The 22230-nt window shown below is 44.1% G+C and overlaps 1 protein-coding gene across 1 annotated transcript in view; it reads left to right on the top strand.

Annotated features, from left to right (window-relative positions):
* Positions 1-22230, top strand: part of LOC144773699 (uncharacterized) — a 184659-nt gene that overhangs the window by 31412 nt on the left and 131017 nt on the right. The window lies entirely within an intron of this gene.

Genomic DNA, 22230 nt, shown 5'->3' with positions numbered 1-22230 from the left:
TTTTCTAAGAACTTCCTCTTTGACTTTGGCAATTGTAAATTACAGATTGATAAAATAGTTTTGTATTTAGTCAAGATTTATGGTCCTACGACAGATGAGCCAATTGTTTTGAAAGCTGTTATTTCTGAAATTATTAAGCTTGACAGTGTTCCTTTAATTATTAGATACGACTCATATTTTTAGATCAGGCCTTCTATTGAATAGACTTTCTATGTCAAAGTTAAAACCTTCATGAAAGTTTCCTGTTTTAATTTTGTTTTCAAAAACACAACATGATTAGATGTTTGGAGACTTCATTTTCCCACTAGTAAAGAATTTACCTTTTTCTGAAATCCCCACTCTCCATGTTTCTGGATTGATCAGCTACTGGCATCTTGAGGGAATAACCTGTCCCAAGATGCATGCAATTGATATTTCACACTACACTACGATATATTTTTTAATTAAAATATGCCAACTCTGGCTCCATAAATCCTACTGAATAATGAATGCTGATATTCTTCTCAAAGGTGAACACAAAAACAAATTAATATATTATTTTACACAGTTTTTTACTGTTGATGCAGGCAATAAAATGTCAAATGTAACCTTGTGGGATGTGTTCAAGACTTAGAGGTTTAACTATCTCTTTTACGGTTAATGAAACAAACTATTCACTCATAAATAACTAATTCATAAAATGAGATTACTAATTAAGAAAGGTTCTTTTCTCCTCAAATAATGTGGTTTATAAAAATAGAACTACATAAATTAAGATACAAATATAACTCATTGGATTGCAAAGTTGCTGGCCTGCAAATATCAAACAATAAGGCAAAGATTTATTTCCAAGCCAGTAGATCTACGAAACTCCTTGTTAATTATGTAATAAACATGATAAACTACTAACATTCTGTTTTCTCAGATTTCAGACAATTGTTGACATCTTTGAAGGGTATTTTATCCTTACTCACGACAAAATAGATTCTTAAACTCTCCTAATTTCTCTCTCGAAAAGTAATCTGCAATTGCTTCACTTAATTCTTGAAAATCATCTGTCCCAAATGACATTCCTGCTGAAGTATATGAAACTTTCACCACAAAATTTAACATCCTATTTTCTTTAACTTGTTGCGGATCTTGCACAATATGCAGCTGTAGCTGGTTCTTTTTCTGAAGTCTTGATTGTAGTTTTTCCTAAGGCAGATAAAGATTCCACAATTGTTTCCAGATACAGATCATTATCATTAGTCAATTAGGATTGTAAAACCCATGCTAAATGTATTGCTACTAGACTGCTTGGTCTGCTAATTCACACTGACCACGCCACTTTTATGAGACAAAGGTTATCTGTGCATATCATCAGACTTACTTACCATGACCTTTCATCTATAGTACAAACCATCAGGCTGACTTGCAATAGGTGCAGAAAAAGTGCTTGATAAAGTTCATTGGCAATTTTTAATCTCAGGTTATATTGCTGTCATTTTTGGTCAGCCTTTTATAAACCCGATTAGAGCTTGTTCTATTTCTCCTACAGCTAAACTCTTAGTTACTGCCCAAATTTCTAACTCCTTCAACCTATTTAAAGGAACTAGACATGGTTCCACCTTTTTCCCCTTCTTTTCCAATTTGTCTATTGAACCTCTACTTAACCTTATATGGAACTCTCCTCATAGTAAAGCTATTTTATTTGGCAATTATTTATTTCTGGTCCAGAGACATCAATCCTGATAATACTAGACAGAATTAAAAATTACTCAGTTTCAGATTATATTCTTAGTGCAAATAGAATAGCATTGTTTCCTCAAACTGCATGATGCACATTAAATATTATTAAACAATAGAATAGTGTCTGGTGTCCAAATAAACTCTTAATTCCTCTGAATCCTTTTCACAAATACTTACAGTATACTTAATAAATAAAGTGTCATTCAAAAAGTTAAAATAAGAAATTGATCTTTCTTAATCTTAGTGAGGGTAAATTCAGTTATTAAAAATGGTGGTTGTACTGCAGATATTGTATGTGCTATCTATGTTGCCTCTTTATGTCCTGTTATCCTTTTATAAATGGTTGCATTTATTTTTTATGTTCACCACTCTGCCTTTATTGTATGACAGGGTTCCTCTTTGGTTCAACATACTACTGTAATTAAGTTTGTAGATTTGTATAGCACAGCTTATCACCGTGAGGGTATACAGACACTGTCCACGAGCACAGGGAGATTAAGTGATTTGCCCAGAATCACAGGATTTGCACCCCGATGCCGAAACTCGAACCCAGACCTCCAGCTCCCCTGTCTGCAGCTCTGGCAGCTGAGCCATATCCTCTACTATTATGTGGGTGAAATTTGAAGATTTAACTAATCACTTTCCCTAATTTCGATTTTGACTATCTCCATTACAAAAAAACGTTTAACAATCTCCAGTTAATAAAGCTACAAAACTAGCTCTCTTGTCGCATGATGAATCATTTTATACTAGAGTTAAACATTCTAAACAGACCTCTTTATGGTTAAATCCTGCTATTAAACTTCATCATAATATATATATAAATTATTGAACAAATTGTATAGGTTCCAGAATTGTTTACTTATCCGAAAGAAGTCAACGTAATAAGATCCTTTTTATCATTCACCGATTTACTACAAAAGTTTTTTTTTCTACTCTTTCCTCTGAACTCTCTAATCATGGAATTCTATGCAACTCCTTTCGTCATTTTTTATAATGTTATTCCAGTTGTTATGGTACTTTAAATAGAATTGTCTTTAAATATTTCTCATCACTACGGTCTTGTTATGTCAAATATGTGCAAGAAAATATCTTTTTTTTTAAAAATGTTTTATTGACAAGCAAGTCAAGGAGAGCAGCATTTTTCGTATACATACAAAAAGAAAAATTCCAGTTATTACAGGTACAGATCTGCATGCTGAAATAAAAGACAAATGAACAGAGAAATAGTAATTCTTAGCCATACTAAGTCAATAGCGCCAGCTTGAACACAAAGGTTCCGTTAACTATATCAGTATAAAATTTACAAAAACTTGTCCCAGATCTTTCCGAACTTAACAGTTGCTTTTAAGCCTCTGCTTCTGGCCAGTGCACCCTCCATAGTGTAAATTTCATGTAAAAGATTCCACCACTTGATCGTGTGAGGGGGGTTCTGCGAAATCCAAGCCCTGGCTATCACCAATCTGGCACAGGCCAGAGCTATGCTTAACCAATTCCTATTGGTGATGCCCGTAGAGTATATAGATAGTAATACCAAAGGTGCAGTGATTGAAGTATTAATCAGCTGTTTTTGGAGTAAAATATTTTCGATTTCTGACCAGTATTTGGTTAATGATGGGCATGCATAAATCATATGTAAGAAAATATCATCCCAGTTTCCTTATATTAATCAAATCTCTTTATTACACTGTTTATGGACTCCTGTTAGACTGTTCGAAACTAAACTACTGAATTGTTGCATTTGCTGGCATTGTCATGTTACTAATGGTTTTTTGAAGCTTTTATTATTTTTTGACTGCCCAGTGTTATATATGCTTTTTAGTTCGACATATGGGCTATTATTTGGAAAATCTCAACATCTCTATTAAATGGTCCTAATTTATGATAGGTAAATAGTTTACCTTACCTTCCTGTATATCTGTCACTAATCAGGCGTTATTTAATATATTTGGCAATTAAAACTATTATGTCTAATTGTAAAGATGCTAATTTATTGTCTACACATACCTGGTGGGCATGGATTAGATTTACACAACAAGGTGATAGAATTTCTTCTCCTCATCCTACTCTTACATTACATAAACATCAAATTTTGTGGAGACATCTGAACTACTATGTTTTTCAAAATGTATAATATTTCATAGGTATTAAAGTATTGATCTAAATTATACTTTCTATTACTAATACTGTAACTTCATAACTATCCTATTGTCTTTTGATATATTATATACACTTGTATACTGATATGATTTATCAATGCTTCATATGACTTTATAATTACCAGTAATTTGTTATTGTTTCTTCTTTCTGTACTTTTAAAAATGTTTATTGTACTCAATAAAATATTTTGAACTCCCAACTTATTTTTAGAAAAGTAGAACCTTTATGAAAAGCTGTAAATAATGTGCACCATTTCTTTCCCCAAGCATAAGCCTTTTTTCTAAAAAAAATACTAAACTACATGTAAAATCAATCATCAGACACTCCACAAACATCTATGTTAACTTGATACTATCTAAACTCCATTCACAATGATTGTGAATTTGGGGTACCCCAGGACTCAGCCCACACGTTACTTCACATCTATATGGCCTCCTTGCAGCGGTGGCTCAAACCTGGGACTTGAATGTGGTGTCCTACGCTGATGATACCCAGTTAGTTCTTTCAATGACCTAAACAACTCTGCTACAGACAATTCTCAAGGCTGCCTTTTGGAAGTGGCAGACTGGGTGTTTAGGAACAGCCTCTGCCTAAACTCAAATAAATCTGAGATCCCAGTCTTCAGTACCTCCTCTCCACTGTATACTGAGAGGATTTGGCCGACTGAACTGGGTGTCTCTCCTACCCTCACATCATGGCCGAAAAACTTGTGTGTCAAATTGACACCTTATTATTTTTTAAACCGCAAGTCAATGCCAAAACCAGTACATGCTTTGCAGTACTGAAATCTCTCAGGGCTTTTTGTAAATTTCTACCAGCAAACACTCGCTAATGTATCACTCTTGCCCTCTTAACATCGTAGCTTGATTATGCCACTGTCCTGCTCCTTGAGGCTCCTCAAAGGCTTTCTAAATTGACTACAACGGGTCCAAAACGCCACGGCTCGCCTGGTCCCTAATTTCCCAAAATTCAACTTGATTCGACAGGGATGGAAAACACTTTACTGGCTTCCTATTAGGCAAATAATTAATTCAGGGAACATTTAATCACTTTTAGAGCTGTGAATCTGACAGGCCCGAGCTACATTCAGAACAAAGTGAAAAGATATCAGCCGCACATAATTATGCGATCTGCTCCCCAAAATCTGCTTGTCGTCCCAATAATATCCAAATCCAGTGCAGGAGGCAGGGCTTCGTCTTATCTCACCCAGCTGTGGAATTTGCTTCCTGATTATCTAAGGAATATACAGGCAGAGTTCATGTTCAATGACCAGCTAAAAACTCGCTTTTGTAATGAACTGTGAATAGTCCCCCGGTTTCTGTCTTAGACATTTCAACTAGTCCTTCTGGTTACTCTACCTGCAACAAGTGCCGGGACGCTTCTGCTGGAGCAGCTGTCGCGCTCTATAAAACAATGTCATTCATTACACAACCAAAGCAGACCTGCTTGATTAATGATTTGATGGTCTGTTCTGTATATCGTGCATACTGTCTACCACACTGGAGAACTTTACTTTATATGGAAGGTGAATCTGTGAAGGACCAGTATAATGTACAAATAGTTTCTTTTTCTTTCACTTTATTTGTTAGGTTAAAAAAGCTACTTTATTCAGGGTAAATTTTTATGGTAATTAGGACTTTTTGTGAAATACTTGTTTAGAAACTAATGTTAAACGAAAGGCAGGTTTCGCTCAGCAGCTTTGCATATTATGGTTTATGTCATGCTGTATTTTCATGTGCAGTAGTGTTAATTGCAAAGTTATTTAACCATAACCAAAGCATAAGGGGTTAAATCTGTGCAGTGTAAAAGAATGATCATAAACAGGCTTTGTGTGTAGGGCCACTTTGATTAATTTTGTACAATGATTTTAGAATGGAATAATTGATGCATCAGGCCTCTCAAAATAGGAAAGATTTTACCAGACCTACAGGTTTAGTGACTTCAATGATCTACTCAAGCTAACTGTAATACATTTGTCCCATAATCTTGTCTAAATTTGTGTGATCCTTGGCAAATATTTTATTTCAGTGAATCCTCTTTTTCTTCCTTATCACATACAAGAACATCCACTTATGACCCCACTACTCACCTAGCCCTATACACCCTCACGCACCACACATAGAGTTACCATCAGTGCTCACGCGTAGTCGCTGGTTAGTAGCACACCGCATTCCGTAGAGGAATGCGAAGACCCCTATGATGAAGCATGACACCAAGGGTCCTTTTGGTGTGTGAGGGGTATTTAAAGAACACGATGTGCTCCCCACCATTGTAGGGACCACACTCCAATACCCCTGTGGATTATTTTTGTTTATGCTTATAGTTGTTGCCCCGATCCCTTCCATCACATGGAGAAGGAGAGGTTTCGGTAAATTAGGGAGCTCCCACCCCAGTACTTCAGAGAGGCAGGCCAGTACCCCCCTCCAGAATCGTGCGAGCGCCATGCAGTGCAAAATAGTGTGTAGCAAGGTCCCCTCCTTGTGCCCGCAACGAAGACACACCGGGGAAACCACCAGGTCCGCCCTCCAGAGCCTAACCCTGGTAAAATAGGACCTATGAAGGTATTTAAACAGAATAAGCCGCAGGGTCACCGCAATAGCTACCCCACGCGGGAAAGCGAAAGCTTCTGTCCAGTCCTCGTCCACCATCTGACTAACATCTCCCTCCCAGGCCTCCCGCAGATTCTGCAAAGAGGGGGAACAGTGCATAACCAGGGATTGATAGATTTTAGAGATCTTATGGTCTAGGAGGTCCCCCATTAATACCTTAGCCTCTACTGGGCTAAACTCCGACAATGAGTCCAGACCCTCCAAACTGGGGGAGATAGCATGCCTAAATTGCAAATATTTGAAGAATTGGGTCTGTGGCATCTGGAAATCCTTCTGGATGTCCTGAAAGGATTTTAAAATTGTGCCCCGCATGACGTCCCCCAGAGTGGAAATCCCAATGTTGTCCCAATCACGAAACTCAGAAAGATTCAGCAACTGCGGCAAGCGGCCGTTGTACCAAAGTTGGGTCTCCCGAATCAGTTTATTCCACCAGTCCATCCTCCGCAATGCCTGCCTCCAAAGCTGAAAAACAATCCGTGTGGCAGATGGTAGGGGACACCTCAACGGGGCAGAATAAAGGAGTGTTTGTAGGGACTGGTCACCCATGCAGCGCGGCTCCACGGCATAGGCTGGGTCCGCTCTGTCTCCATACCACCACTTATTTAAGACAAGTAGATGCAATGCAACATAATAAGACCAGATATCGGAGGTTGCCAGTCCCCCACAATACGTAGATAAGAAGCACGTCCGGACCGCTACCCTCACGGCTCCCCCATCCCAAAGGAGCTGACCCAGGGCAGAGTTCACCTGCCAGAACCACCACGGGGGAATCGGGTAGGGATGATTTTGTAGTTGATACATTAACCGCGGGAGCAACACCATCTTAAAAATGGCCGATCGGCCGTAGATGGACAGGGGCATTCGGGACCAGTTCTTAATATCGTCATGCACACGCTCCCATACAGGTGCGAGATTTTGCTCCCAGGCCGTGGTGGGAGAATCAGACAGATACAACCTCAAATATTTCATGCCCCCATTAACCACCTGTGCCGGCGATGCCCAACTACCGAGCTCGCCCCAACCTCCCAATACCCACAAGGTAGACTTCCGAGGGTTCATATATAGACCCGACGTTTCCCCAAAGGTCTGCATGATGCGCATCAATTGGGGGCTTGTGCGTTCCAGATTGGTAAGGAAAAACAATACATCATCCGCATAAAGGGCGATGCGATCAGAGTGTCCATGCGCCCACTCAAAACCGGACACCTGAGCATCCATCAGCACCCAGGCAGCCAAGGGTTCCATTGCTAGAGCTAAAAGGTATGGGGAAAGCGGACACCCGGCCTGGTGCCCAGCCCAATAGAAAAACCTGAAATAACGAAGCCCGCAACTTGCGCAGATGCCGTCAAGTCAGTGTGCAAAAGGGTTAGGTAGGACAAAAAACATGGTCCCAAATTCAGCCACCGCAGTAGCGCTCATAAATAGACCCAACTTAGGAAACCGAATGCCCTGTCCATATCCGCCAGCAGAAGCGCTGCCCGTTCTCCCAATCCCTGGACCGTCGCAACGCCACATGTGCCCGCCTGATATTATGGCGGGTTGCACGCTGGGGCATGAACCCAGCCTGGTCTGGATGCACAAGTAGGGTGATATGGGGGCGTAGACCGTTCGCCAATGCCTTAGCTAATATCTTAGCCTCCACGTTCAGGAGGCGTGGTGTTCTGGCGGTCTACCGGGCTTGTGGAAGGCCACTATCTTCGCATGCCTCCAGTCACTGGGCAGACGCCTCCGGTCCCTGGCCTCCTCCACCACCCTGCACGGAAAGCCATTAGGGCCAGATGCCTTACCCGAGTTTAGCTCCCCTAGGGCTGCCGCTAATTCTTCATTGGTAAGCGGGTCCTCCAGTTCTTCCCTAACTACATCTGGAAATGCCTTCGGCTGGAGATCATCCAGTAAGCGATCAATGACTTCTGCCGGGAGGCATTCCATGGGGGTATATAGCTGAGCATAATACTCTGCAAAACTATGTACAATAGCAGACGCACCAGACAGAGGTAGCCCATCTGACCCACACGATACCTGGGAAGGCCTGGGGACAGCGAACCCTGACACAATCGATGGAACATTTTGCTAGAGAAATCTTATTTTTCATCTCACTTCAGATTTACAAAAAGTGCTTTCCTAGTTACTGAAATAGATTCTGATGACTGCCCAGTGCTTGATTGTGTGAATGCTTGTGCACCTCCTGAGGCGGAAGCCGGGAGGGTGTGTCAGCTAGTGTTGCTCTGTTTTTATCTGTTTTAAAATTGCAAAATCGGCGTTTTATTTACTCCTCTGCAACGCTAAGTAAAATAGCTTGATTTAAAAAGCTTTAATCTCCCACTTCATTCCCCCTGTTTCCCGCTGCCCCGGGCCACTCCCAGCCGAGCATTGACGCTGTGGAGCCGGTCCCGGGCATAGAAAAGCAGCGGCCATCTTGTGTGTGGGTGGGATTCACAGCGCTCTAGTTGCGCATGAAAGGGGTCCCGGACTGCCCAGCGCTTGATTGTGTGATTGCTTGTGCACCTCCTGAGGCGGAAGCCGGGAGGCTGTGTCAGCTAGTGTTGCTCTGTTTTTATCTGTTTTAAAATTTTAAAATCGGCGTTTTATTTACTCCTCTGCAACGCTAAGTAAAATAGCTTGATTTAAAAAGCTTTAATCTCCCACTTAATTCCCCCTGTTTCCCGCTGCCCCGGGCCACTCCCAGCTGAGCATTGATGCTGTGGAGCCGGTCCCGGGCATAGAAAAGCGGCGGCCATCTTGTGTGTGGGTGGGATTCACAGCGCTCTAGTTGCGCATAAAAGGGGATGTCCATGCCTCCGCGCAGCGGACGCGCAATGCGGGCGCGCCTGACCCGCGCCGGAGTCGTGCCAGAGTCCTGCCCGTCTGCGCCCGTCCGCGACCAGGCCGCGACGAGCAAGATCTATGTTCCACTTTGCCCCTCTACTACCATCTCCTATAGTAGGGAAGCTTTACTTCATCTCGACTTAAAAACTTGTTCGTACGCGCATACCTCCTCTACTGACCCCTCCTCACTACCCTATAAATCCTGTAGTGTACAAAACAGAGACAACAACTCTCTTCCACCATGCCTTTTCCTACAGTCTGCCCCCGACACTCTCCAGCCCCCAAGAAAATTATTATTAAAGCTGGATTGATTAACTGTCGCTCACTCCCTAGATGTAGCTCAATCGTTAGAGGACAACCAGTGGGACCTTATTTTCCTTACTGAAACCTGGCTAGGGGAAGAATGCAATCCTGCCCTCTGCCTTGCCATTCCGCCAGAGTACAAGATCGTGTGTGCCAACAGACAGAATACCCACCCCGGTGGAGGTGTGGCCATTATTTATAGATCTATCTGGTCCATCTCTTCCTTCTCCTATGCCCAAATAGAGTGTATCGAGGCATTACCTTTCTGTATCAAATTAGCTGCTAACTGTACATACTCAGGTTTATTAGTTTACCGCCCCCCCCAAATCTAAAATTACCCATCTTCCGGCCCTTCTTGATTATGCCTTACAAGCCTCCTCCCGCTATGCCAATTTCTCCCTCATTGGGGATTTCAACCTTCACGTTGATAATGGTGAAGACCCCACCATCGCTAATTTTCTATCCACTCTATCAGATGGTGGGCTAAACCAAATAATTTCCAGCCCTACGCATAAGGCAGGACACACTTTAGACCTTATTTGCACCAATTTAACAGATATCTCCACAAGTGGTCCCATCCCTGTAACCTGGTCCGACCACTATGTGATCCCTTTCACCATCTCCTTCTCCCATCAGGATGGATCGAGCCCCCCGTCCAATCCATTGGGCCGCAACTGGAGGATGATCTCCCCTGAGAATGTAGACACTCACCTCACCTCACCCGCCCACCCGGCAGCCACAGATCTAGACAGCAGATTGACTAACTTCAACCTTTGGATCACCTCTGCTATTGAACTCCTAGCCCCTATCAGACCTATTAAATCCTCAAGAGCCACTCCCTCCGCACCGTGGTACTCGGATGAACTTCACAAATGTAAATCGGCCTGTAAACAGCTTGAGAGAATTTGGAGACAATCTTACTCTCCTAACAGCAAACTCACATATAAAGCCGCCCTTAAGGAGTACAGAAAGAAAATCATAGTTCACAAAAGAACCCATCTAGAGGAGAAAATATCCCGGGCACAAGGGTCCTCTAGAGAGATCTTCAATACTGTTAGAACCTTCACTGACCCACTTGCCCGCAAGAGTCAAACCCCGGTGTCCCAGTTCCTTTGCGACCGTCTATCTAATTATTTTGAAGACAAGATCGCCACTATTCAGAATTCCTTTCCCTGCAAGATTAACTCTGACAATCTCGACCCTGGTATAGTCAGCTCTAACCCACACATGTTTTTTCTAATTTTATGGTGATTACCCCGGAACACTCGCTGGCAGAATTACGTAAATGCAAATCTGGTTCCCCCCTGGACCCCTGGCCGGCAAAACAGTATAAATCCCTTGCCCCCCTTCTCAATCCCATCTTAAATGATATCTGTAACGATTCCCTCCAGACAGGAATCTACCCCGACTCTTGGAAACACGCCAGATTGGTTCCCATACTCAAAAAGCGAATGCAGACCCTACCGAACCTGCTAACTACCGACCCATCTCCCTGCTCCCGGCACCAGCTAAAGTGCTTGAGAAACTCGCACAACGGCAACTGGCTAGCTTCTTGGAAACCAACGGTGCCTTCCACAACTCACAGCACGGATTTAGGCCCGGATATAGCACCAAGTCCGCCCTCATTGAGATGGCCGACGCCATCCGATGGAAGGTGGACGAGGGATCTAGAGCGGTGTTGGTGTTGCTCGACTTGTCGGCAGCATTCGACACCGTCTCCCACCCCGTCCTCCTTGACCGTCTGCGGGCAAAAGGCATACAAGGCAAGGCCTTGGAATGGCTTGCCTCCTTTTTGTCCAATCGGACACAGGCAGTATTCACACCCCCATTCACCTCGGATAGTCGCCCTCTCAGGTGGGGAGTCCCTCAGGGCTCCTCTCTGAGCCCCCTTCTATTCAATGTTTATTTTTCCCCCTTGGCCGAGATCATTGCTCAATCCGGTATCAAGGCCACCTCTTACGCTCATGATATACAGCTATTGTTTTCATACGATTCCCCATCCCAATTCACCTTTGACCCATTGAAAAGCTGCCTTCGCAACATCGCAAACTGGATGGATAACAACTCCCTCCGGCTTAACGCCAGCAAAACAGAGGTTATATTTTTCCATCAGCCCTCGCCCCTGGACTCTAACTTGTGGTGGCCTCTAGAATTGAGCACACCCCCCTCACCCAAAGACTCAGTTAAAAATCTCGGGGTAATTTGGGATACCAACCTCTCTTTTCAAAAACAAATTCAGACGGTATCCGCGGCCTGTTTTTCTAAGATGCGGCTGATGAAAAAGTTCATCAATTTCCTCCCCAGCCAGACTAGGAAAACCATTGTGCAGGCCATGATCACCTCCCATCTGGATTACGCTAATGGACTGTACCTTGGTCTCTCCTTGGGCCTCCAACGGCGTCTCCAGACAGTCCAGAATGCTGCAGTTCGACAGGTCTGTGGCCTCCCCCTTCGTGAACATATTACTCCCCACCGGCATAAGCTGCATTGGCTCCCCGTTCACAAAAGGGCGGAATTCAAGGCACTCACCCTAGCTCACCGGGCTGTCAAGGGAAAGGGTTCTGCTTACTTATCCTCCTGCCTCCGTCCATACAGTAATACCAGACTTCTCCGATCAAGCTCTAAACATCTTCTTTCTACCCCCAGATTTAAAAAAGTTCGTTCTGGGGAAAAACATTCCAAGTCTGCGCCTCTTCCCACTGGAACAAGCTACCTATGTCCATCCGGACCATCCAGGTGGAACTCCCCTTCCGGAGGGCCTTAAAAACCTTTCTCTTCTGCTAGTACCATCTGAGTCAGACACAGCATCAGTTCTCACAGAAGCGCCGGGACACCCCGTTGGGGTATCTGTGCGCTATATAAAATTCCTTAAATAAATAAATAAAAATGTATTTGTACAGTTCATTTACAAGTTATATAAATGTTGTGTGCCCAGCACGGTTGTCAGACAGGTTACTTTACAAAATCTTCAAACTTTGCTGTCCGACAAAAAAAAGTAAACACCAATCTCCAGGGCAAAATGAGCAGCAATTTGTTTGAAGATATAAGCTGACATTTGAAAAGGCTGCGACTCTGACAAGATAAAAGTAAGATTTAAAGATATATTTATTGTTCATTCTCTTTCAAAATGAATTGAACACCTATTCTTTACCAGCTTCAGTACTCTTGCCAAACTGGGCCGGTACACCCTAAAAATAGCTTGCCCTGATTAAATCCAACTCGCCATGGCGAGTGGGCGGGTAGATTTCTCAAAGCCTCGTCATTAAGCATTGCTTCCTCAGTGCATTAAAACTATTATAGCCACAAAATTAGCCTTTTTTGACACATACTTTAGATAACCATACCACATTATGTAGTCCTCTGTTCCACTCCATAACCCAGTAGCCCAATAATGTTTACACTTTGCACAGTGGTTTAGGGGTATTTTGATAAAAATCTATATTTCACAACGAAAAATTAAATATTTTTCCATATTTTATGGTTTCCTCTAGGTTTTAATAACACTGCATTTCTTGCAGTAAAAGCACTCAAACATGATCTCTGTAGAGAGCAATCCTACTATTAATATAATTACAATGTTAACACCTGCAGCATACAATGAAAGTGAATATGTACTTAAGGTTATACTATGGAATCTATTTTAAATTTGTAGATGTTATTTACATTGTAGGGATTCTTACAAGAACAAAATCAGTTTACTTCAAGAAATGATTCCTGAACCTCCCCTTGGAGCTTAGCTCCAGGTACACACAAAACCATTTTAAAGTGTACACTCGACGAGCAAGGCCAGACTGGCTATACCGGGCATTGGGCTTTTCCTCGGGAGGCTGAAAGGAAGGGGATCGGTTTTGTTGCTGGGGCTGTTTTTGTAGCAGTGCAGCAGTTGTGAAGACACCTGCTGCCGTGTTTCCAGTAGTTTTCAAGCAACAATAAAAGTGCCAAAATAACTTGTGATGAATGTTCTTGCTGGAGAGAGATCAGAGTTTTGTATTGGGGCAGTTTTGACTCATCTAATGTTGTACAGAGGGTTAATATGCTTGCAGCTAAGGACCTGTACCATGCATATCACAGAACAGTATTTTATGTGCGTAGCTTAGTGGGTTACTGCTTTTGTCACAGAGACCTTTTTGTTACTGTACAGTTAATAAATTACAATCCTAATCTGTAGTGAGAAATCCTTGAACCTCCCCTTGGAGTATAGGACCAGATACACAAAGCCATTTTCAATTGTAAACCCGACGAGCAAGGCCAGACTGGCCATACTGGGCATTTGGCTTTTCCCGGGAGGCTTAAAGGGTGTGGGGCAGTTCTGTTACTGGCGGCCGTTTGTGTAGCAGTGCAGCAGTCGTGAAAGCACCTGCTGCTAAGTGTGTCCAGTAGTTTTTGGGTAATAATAAAAGTGTCACAATAACTCTGGTGATTAATGTTCCTGCTGGAGAGAAATCCAATTTTTGTATAGTGGCAGTTTTGACTCAAAAGGTAATGCAGAGGGTTAATATGCCTGCTGCATAGGACATGTACCATGCATATCACAGAACAGTATTTTATATGCATAGCTTAGTGGGTTACTGCTTTTGCCGCAGAGACCCTTTTGTTACTGTGCAGTTAATAAATTACATCATAATCCAGTACAGTGAGCTATGAAGTGTCATCAAAGAGCCGCACGCAAACTGCATGGTTCAGGTTAGAAAGTTATGTTTTTTTCCTGAGGCTTTCATTATCCTAATGTTGGTAAAAAGGGTTTGTTTGGGTAGATATCAATACTTACTAGTAAAGCAAACCCTAACCACTGATTTACGGTATAAATCCTGAGTTTGTGCTTCTCCAGACCAAGTACTCTTTAAAAAAACAAATGCCTACCAGTATGAATGAAGTGATCCTAGACCTTGTAGTCCTGTGTGTTTTACGTAACATTTCCAATACACTCATATTCAGATGTACAATACATTGTCTCTGTATTTTTACGAGGTAAAGTGCTCCAACACCCTACACTGGTATAAGAGGCGCTATAAAGCAAATGAAAGAGTGGCTATAGAGAGATAAAGGGCACTGTTGGATGGGTATTGTATGGGAATATTTCAAGATTATTGAATTCTGGTGCAGTGTAAGGTCATCATTTACTATGCTAATACAATTGAATATATAGTGAAAAATGTGTTGCAGAATTTGCAATTGTTGTCAACATTTTCTTGGGGGGGGGGAGAACCCCCCAAAACCCTCCTTGTAGTGGTCAGACTTGCTCACTGCATCCCTTTGCACTATATGGAGGCTGGTCTGACCAAATTTGCCAGTGCTGCTTTGAGATCCTTTGAGATCCTAGCCCAGATCCTAGCCCAGCCCTGCCGGTGAGTCATAGAATCACAGGATTTGCAACAGTAATATGGGTTTCTGTGATAAACCAAACCCCTTCTTTGGGATTTGGAAAAGCCTTTCTGAGTTTGCAGAATTCTGAATCACAAATAGAAAGGGGCTTCTGTCTCAGTCCTGAGAGGTTTCAGTGGTTTGCTGCTAAATTTTGTTGTAAATCATAGAAAAGTTACTGATTCCTGAAAGAAGAAAGAAGCTTTGCCCATTAGAAAGCTTCTCTTTTGGGAATAATTTTGAATGAGATATGATGACTTGGGGAGCCGGGAGGGAGATTTGAGGAGCAGGTAATGGCCCCAAACATGAAACTTTGATTCTCTTTATTTTTTTTCTAATTAAATTAGTATGGGTGCCAATAAAATTAGATCTAGCAGTAACCCTGCTAAAAGTGACTTATCTCTGCTCAAGGACCTCAAAGCTTCAGGGCAACCTCCAGCCATCCTCCGTACCTCTAATCAGCAGTGTGAGAGCCTAGCGGCCTTCTTTATCAAGAAGGTCAAGGATATCTATAAAATTGAGACTAGGGCTAGTCCCTCTCCACGGGCATGTGAAGCACCGGTTCTCTCTGCTTTTCCGGCACTCACTGAGGAGGCAATGCATACGATCTGTAATAAATTGAAATCAGGATCCCCAGCAGACCCTCTTAAACCTGATCTCTTCCTGAAATTTTTGCCTCAACTTCTCTCTCCCTTCTGTAAATGTATCAATCTATCTGTATCCTCTGTGGTGGTTCCCACTTCCTGGAAACATGGCAAGGTGGTTCCTCTGTTAAAGTAGCCCAGGTTGGATGCTTCCAAACCAGAGAGCTTCCACCCTATCTCCCTCCTCCCGCTGATTTCCAAGATCACCGAAACACATATTAATGCCATTCTTATAAACATCATAGAAAACAATAATCTGCTGGACCCATCCCAGAATGGCTTTCGGCCTCTGCACAGCACTGAGTCCGCCTTTCTGGCGGTAGCAGAACTTCTGAGGGGCATGTTAGATGTCGGTCGCACCTCAGCTCTAATCTTATTGGATCTGAGTGCTGCATTCAACACTGTATCCCATCGGATCCTGCTGCAGCGTCTGGAGGACATCGGTGTCGGTGGCTCTGCTCTGGGCTGGCTGACCTCCTTCCTTGCTGAATGTACATTCCAGGTGTCTGTCCCTCCCTTCTGCTCCCAGGTACATGCCGTCCATCAAGGGGTTCCGCAGGGTTCGGCCTTAAGCCCAACCCTTTTTAACATCTATATGCAACCTCTGGCAGCAGTGGCCAGGAGCATAGGATAAGCTGTGGTATCATACGCTGATGACCCACAGCTGGTGGTGGCATTATCTGGCGACTCAGGAAAGGGTGCACTTAAGTTCCTGGAAGATCTAACTGCTATTGCAGACTGGATGATGGCCAATTGTCTTCAGCTCAATGCTAATAAATCAGAGATCTTGGTGGTGGGCAAAGACATCCATCTATGGAGTGACCTCTGGTGGCCGTCCTCTTTGGGCCCTCGTCCGGTTCCTAAACAGGCAATAAAAACTCTAGGTGTCTTGATAGACTCTGCTCTTTCCTTTCGAACCCAGAATAAGGTAATAGCCGGAGTATGTTTTGGCTCCCACGTGGGCTTAAACCTTTGCTGGGTTTTTCTCACCTGCCATCCGTCAGGTAATTATTCAGGCCACAGTACTCTCTAGATTGGACTATGCGAGCTCCCTTTATATCGGGCCAATAGGGCAGAGATATTGGTTTACAAAGTGCACAAAATGCAGCAGCCCGGGCTCTCCTTGGCCTGCTGAGAATCTGTTCCATCGCTAGTTCCATCCGCAAACTACATTGGCTGCCTTTGGAGAAACGTATTCAATTTAAGACCCTATGTATTTCCCACAGAATTATGTTTCTCCAACCTCCCGCTATTCTGGCTAGCCTCATGGCGCCCTATAGACCTACCCGTCGGCTGCGCTCCATGGACCAGCATCTAGCGCTTGTTCCTCGGTTTAAGAGAGCGCGGGCCGGAGTATGCTCCTTCCGAGTTTGTGCTCCTAAGCTTTGGGACTCCCTCCCTGTACATATTAGAAATATTCAAGATCACTCGCTCTTTCTTAAAGCCATCAAAACCCACTACTTCTCCGCATAATTGCCTTCTGTGTATTCTTGGATTGTTTAGGGCAGCAATATTTCCAGCGCTCGGATGCTCTGTTGCTGAGGCAGCTGCGCGCTTTATAAAACCCTTAACATAACATTTAAGGAAAGCAGGCTGCTATTCAAAAATAAAAAATACTCATTTGGGAATCCAAACACCGGGATGATGGTCTGCTGTTCCTTGCAAGTCGCCATCCGTACATTTATGCTAAATAGCAACCTGCCTAAATAATATTCATTAGGCATGTTGTTCTGCGACGGGAGATATTTTAACTCAATCTATTAGTACATAAGCTGCAAAGAGACAATGCACAATTTGCAACCACTATTTGCAATTGGTTTAGTTGTACATCGGGTCCCTAATCTCAAAGTGTCTTAGAATTTCTAAGCAAAATCTAAAAGTACCACCATTGTCTACACCTCAGTGTGCGAGCAGTATTTCCCTATTACACTTAATGGTTTCAATCATTCAACTCAAATATAATTTTGCATAAAAGGAGGCAAATTCATAAAAATAATTTCAGCAAAAAACAAATGAATGGTACACCATACACCTGCAATCAGTCCTCATGATAAGGAATTAAAGACTAAATATACCCCAAGTACTTTAGTGGGCGAAAAGTTTAGTCTATTCAGAATACCCACACAATGTGTGTTTCTGGTGTTTTGGATCAGGACACAACTCTGTTCTGCAGCAAATGTGCCCTCCTGCATCTAAAGGCGATCCGTAACTGAGATGCACAGCTGTACATCGTAGTCTTGAGAAGAAGTCAAGACACTTCTGTAAGATCCTCTCCCATATCAGGGCACGTCGCAGGCTCACTCTTACTCCCTGGCTGCTCCCTTGAGAAGTCTATCTTGCAATTGAAGTCCTCCAGAAATTCCAAATCAAAGTCCAACCAGAAGCATAAAAAGCCAAGCACGATTAAACACCATCCTGCTACTCCGTATCCAAGGTGGCGGTGCCAGGGCATCACCCTGTCAGTTGATCTTCTCGTGGAGTAGATTCCCCACTGATTCCGGTGAACCCAGATTGCCTTAGTAGATCAAAGTCTTCAGAGAGGCCATGCTGCCGGTTCTGTGCACACTTCCAGCTCCGTCTGTTGCTCCTTCGGACCCCAACAACCACATGGACCTGCAGTTTGGTTTCCACACTTGACTCTGTGTGACCCTATAAGGTCTGTTCAAGGTACCATACTGACTCCGATATCCATGACCTCTTCTGAAGTATGATCAGCGCGATCCGTTCCGTGCTCATGTCCGCATAGCAATGCCACCCACATTGGTAGAGGATCTGGTTCAGCTTCCAATATCTGAACCCCAGACAGACTTCAGCCTGATCTCGACCGATGGCATGTTACGCAATTTACTAAAGTGTAACCGGTCCTTTTACTGCCTGACTCTACCAGTTCTTCTACCAGCAGAGGCTTCATTGTCTTATCAGCTGTGACTCTAAACACGATGAGGGTGGGGAAGAGGATACTATTATCCCCTCTTCTTATGACAAGGACAATTTTTTACATGGATTTACCATCAACCATCTGCATAGGAAGTGACATTATCTCCTGATCTCCTTCCCCCTCACAAGACGTACTTAATGGCAGACACAGTGCGGATGCACAGTGAACGTGCCGCTGCAGCTCTCAAGGCATGTCAAGGTCAAGGCCATGTGGGCTCACCAGAAGCCGTGGTTCTTCTCCGTTCCACCTCTACTCAACCAAATCATCAGTGCCATCAACCTCGGCCACTGCTCGCCTGCGCTGCACAAGAACACCAAGGGAGCATTCTCCTGTATCCTGCAATTCACATGCACTCTCCCACACCCACCTACACCTTTCCCGTTCTAGCAGCATCCAACCCCCACAGGCTCGCAACAACCAGTCACAGACCACACAACAATCCACACTCTCATGCATGCTCCTTAACACCCATTCACTCACTAACATAATATAATGTGTATTTGTAAAGCGCACGTTCACCCAATGGTATCTTGATGCAGAATAACAGATGTTTATTGTTGTCCAACTCAATGGTACTCATCTCATAGACCTCAGAAAGGCTGAGTGGACCTGCCGGGTTTGAACCTGTGACCATGAGGTTGAACAAAAGCCTCTATAGTGGCCGCATTAGGCCACTAAGCCACCAGACCCAGCTACGATTAGACTAGGTAGAAAACCGAGATAGGGGACCTGCTACATGGCCACTCACCAAACCGACTGTTCTTCACAGAGACCTGACTGATCCCCGCATCAGCCCAGGTCATCAGCACAGCTGTTCCTCCCATCTATAAGATCGCGTGAAGGACAAACTGCACAAGCTCGGATGGGAATAACCATAATAATCCCACATCCCACAATAATATGAAAGACCTGTCATTCAAACTCCGCGCCATAGCCAACTTCATTCTTCATGGTACTCTCATCTACAGACCACCAGGACTTGCACCAATTTCACAATACCATTGCAGATTTTGTCACACTCTTCATACTCGATGCGAGCTCCTTTATCCTCCTTGTTGACCTGCACTTCCACCTGGGAGACCCAGCCAATGCAAACTCAGAAGCACTAATCTTAGACCCTGGATACCTGGGACGTTTACTGCCTTTGACAACATACATCACCTGGATAGATCACGCTCTTATCAAGTCCAGCATTCCCATCCCTCACCAACACAAACATGCCACCGCCAAAGCAGCCTGCTGAAACTGGAACAACACGGAGGAAGATTAGACCACTGCACTTGATGCACCTCATTGGAAACAGCAGCAGCTTTCCAGAATCCATCAACAATTCCAACAACTGGATCACCACCTGCACCTACACTCAAGCCAGTTGGGACACAGAGGAATTTGGAATGCTGAAGCGCCACTGCACACAACGGGTGCGCAGATGAAGAATGAGGAAAGGCTAAATGGACACGAACCCTTTCAAATCTGCTCTGAGATGCGACCACTGGTAGATACGGACCACCAAGAGCACTGCTCTTGCCGACTGTATCTACGCTAGAACCAATGGAAGCAACAAGATCTTAACCATTGTGAAAGATATCACCTCATCAGCTGCCCCCTACAACATCACCCCCTCATAGGACCTCTGCAACAAACTTTCAGTTCTTCGGCAGCAAGATAGATCTCCACATACAGCAACTCTGGCCCTCAACCTTCCTCGACAGACCTCACAACATGGTTCCCCTTCTCATCTAAAGAACATACACTAACCACATGGCCCACCGTCAACACGGACGAAACTACCTCATCCGCGCGGTCCACAGTTGACCTCTGCCCCACCTCGCCTTCACCAGAAGGCACGGCACAGTCCTCCTCCTGCTGATGAAACCATCTGTGGACCTATCAACACTAGCTAACTACAGATTGATCTTCTAGACAAGACATTAGAGAAACTCATCAAAATCACAAATCACCTCAGAGACCAGCAGTTGTTCTACATAACAGTCTGAATTGACAACAAACCACAGCACACAAACAGCCCTCATCACTACACGTATGACATCCAGGTGATCCTGGAAAGATGGCCCCCCTCATCCTCCTGTACCTCTCTATAGCATTCAACACTGTCACCCACTCCATCAGCATACAATGCCTGCATGACATCATTATACAACAACCCGCTCTCCACTGGATCTTCTCCTTTCTGACCGGTAGGGCCCGGCCCCATGGCTTCCTCTTCTTAGGATGCGAGCAAACTGATCTGTGGATTACTGCAGGAATCATCTCTTCATTGCCTATATAATACCACTTGCAAACATCGTCAGGCACCCACAATATCCGCCTCCTACTCCCACGACTCTCAACTAATATTTTCCATCTCGAATAAGACTGCTAACACCCAGAACAATATTATTGCCTATGTCACCGAAGTCGCTGACTGGATGAAGACCAACTGCGACACTCCGCAAAGTGCCATCAGTATTGTCATTGACAGGATGTTGAACATGACCGCCCTAGTCAACACCGTCTCAGCCTCATGTTTCCACACACTGAAGACGCTCAGGAAAATCTTCAAATGGCTCTGGACTACAAGAACACCCTCTACGCCAGGATCCACGAGCAACTCACCAGAAGACTGCAGACCAGTCAGAACTTGCAGCCAGAAACACTTTCAACCTCCTCCTCACACTGTACCTCAATGAGCTCCATTGACTTCGCATACACAAACGAACGCAGTTCACACATTTCACTCACCCCTTCAACGCACTACCCAACACAAGCACAGCACACCTTGATATCAACATCTCCTTTCACAAACCATCCCGACAACTCCTCTCAGCTAGAGGACTCTTTGCACTCATTCCATGCCTAAGTAAAACCAAATCTGTTGATTGAGCTTTCTCCATCCCTCCTAAGGCTCGGAACAGCCTGCTATTCTACACCACAGCCTCCTGTTCGATTATTGAGGTCCGCAAGAGGCTAAAGATTTGGCTCTTCTAATAATTTTCCCATCTGTCCTAGGCGAGGCTGGATGCACACCTGCTTAGTGCCTGGATACCCTCCTGGGTGAAAAAATGTTTTCACAAATCAAGATAACGATACTTGCACGTACAAGAGGCCAGTGGATTTTACACCTCTCCTGAAACAGGGCTTGTTACTTGGACCACCAATGGAGGAGAGTGCATCAAGTGGAGAAGTGTGGCTCAATGGTTAGAGTGGCAGACCCTGATGCAGAGGTCTAGCCCTGGACCAGGGTTCAATTCCCGCCTCGGCGGGTCTTGGGCACAACTTCCTCGGACCTGATAATTCTCGCCTCGGTGCCTATTCTAATCATGGGTCCCACTTTGCAACTCTGGGGCAATAGCTTGCTTAATCTCCACCACGGCCCCAACAACGCTAGGATGCCTGGCGTCACCTTGGGGGTGCCCAGGAGTGGGCACTTCACAGGGAAAGGCCAGGAAGGGTTCCTCAGCGGTATTCGTACAAGCGCTGAGATGCCTCATGGGTGATTCATGTGCTATACAAGTACCACTACATTTACATTTACATTTTACATCATTTGCAGTAGTGGTCTGGGAGGCAGCTGAAGCCATAGACCTTCATTTCCTTTCGGTTATGACCAAGACTAATGTCCTTACAGAAATGTTGCCGCTTGGGCCTAACACTTGAGAGCCCTGACTTCCATTGATGA

Source organism: Lissotriton helveticus, chromosome 8 (assembly GCF_964261635.1).
Source record: "Lissotriton helveticus chromosome 8, aLisHel1.1, whole genome shotgun sequence".
Classification (NCBI taxonomy): domain Eukaryota; kingdom Metazoa; phylum Chordata; class Amphibia; order Caudata; family Salamandridae; genus Lissotriton; species Lissotriton helveticus.
Note: the sequence above shows the minus strand (reverse complement) of the source record. Positions and strands in the feature narration are given on the sequence as shown.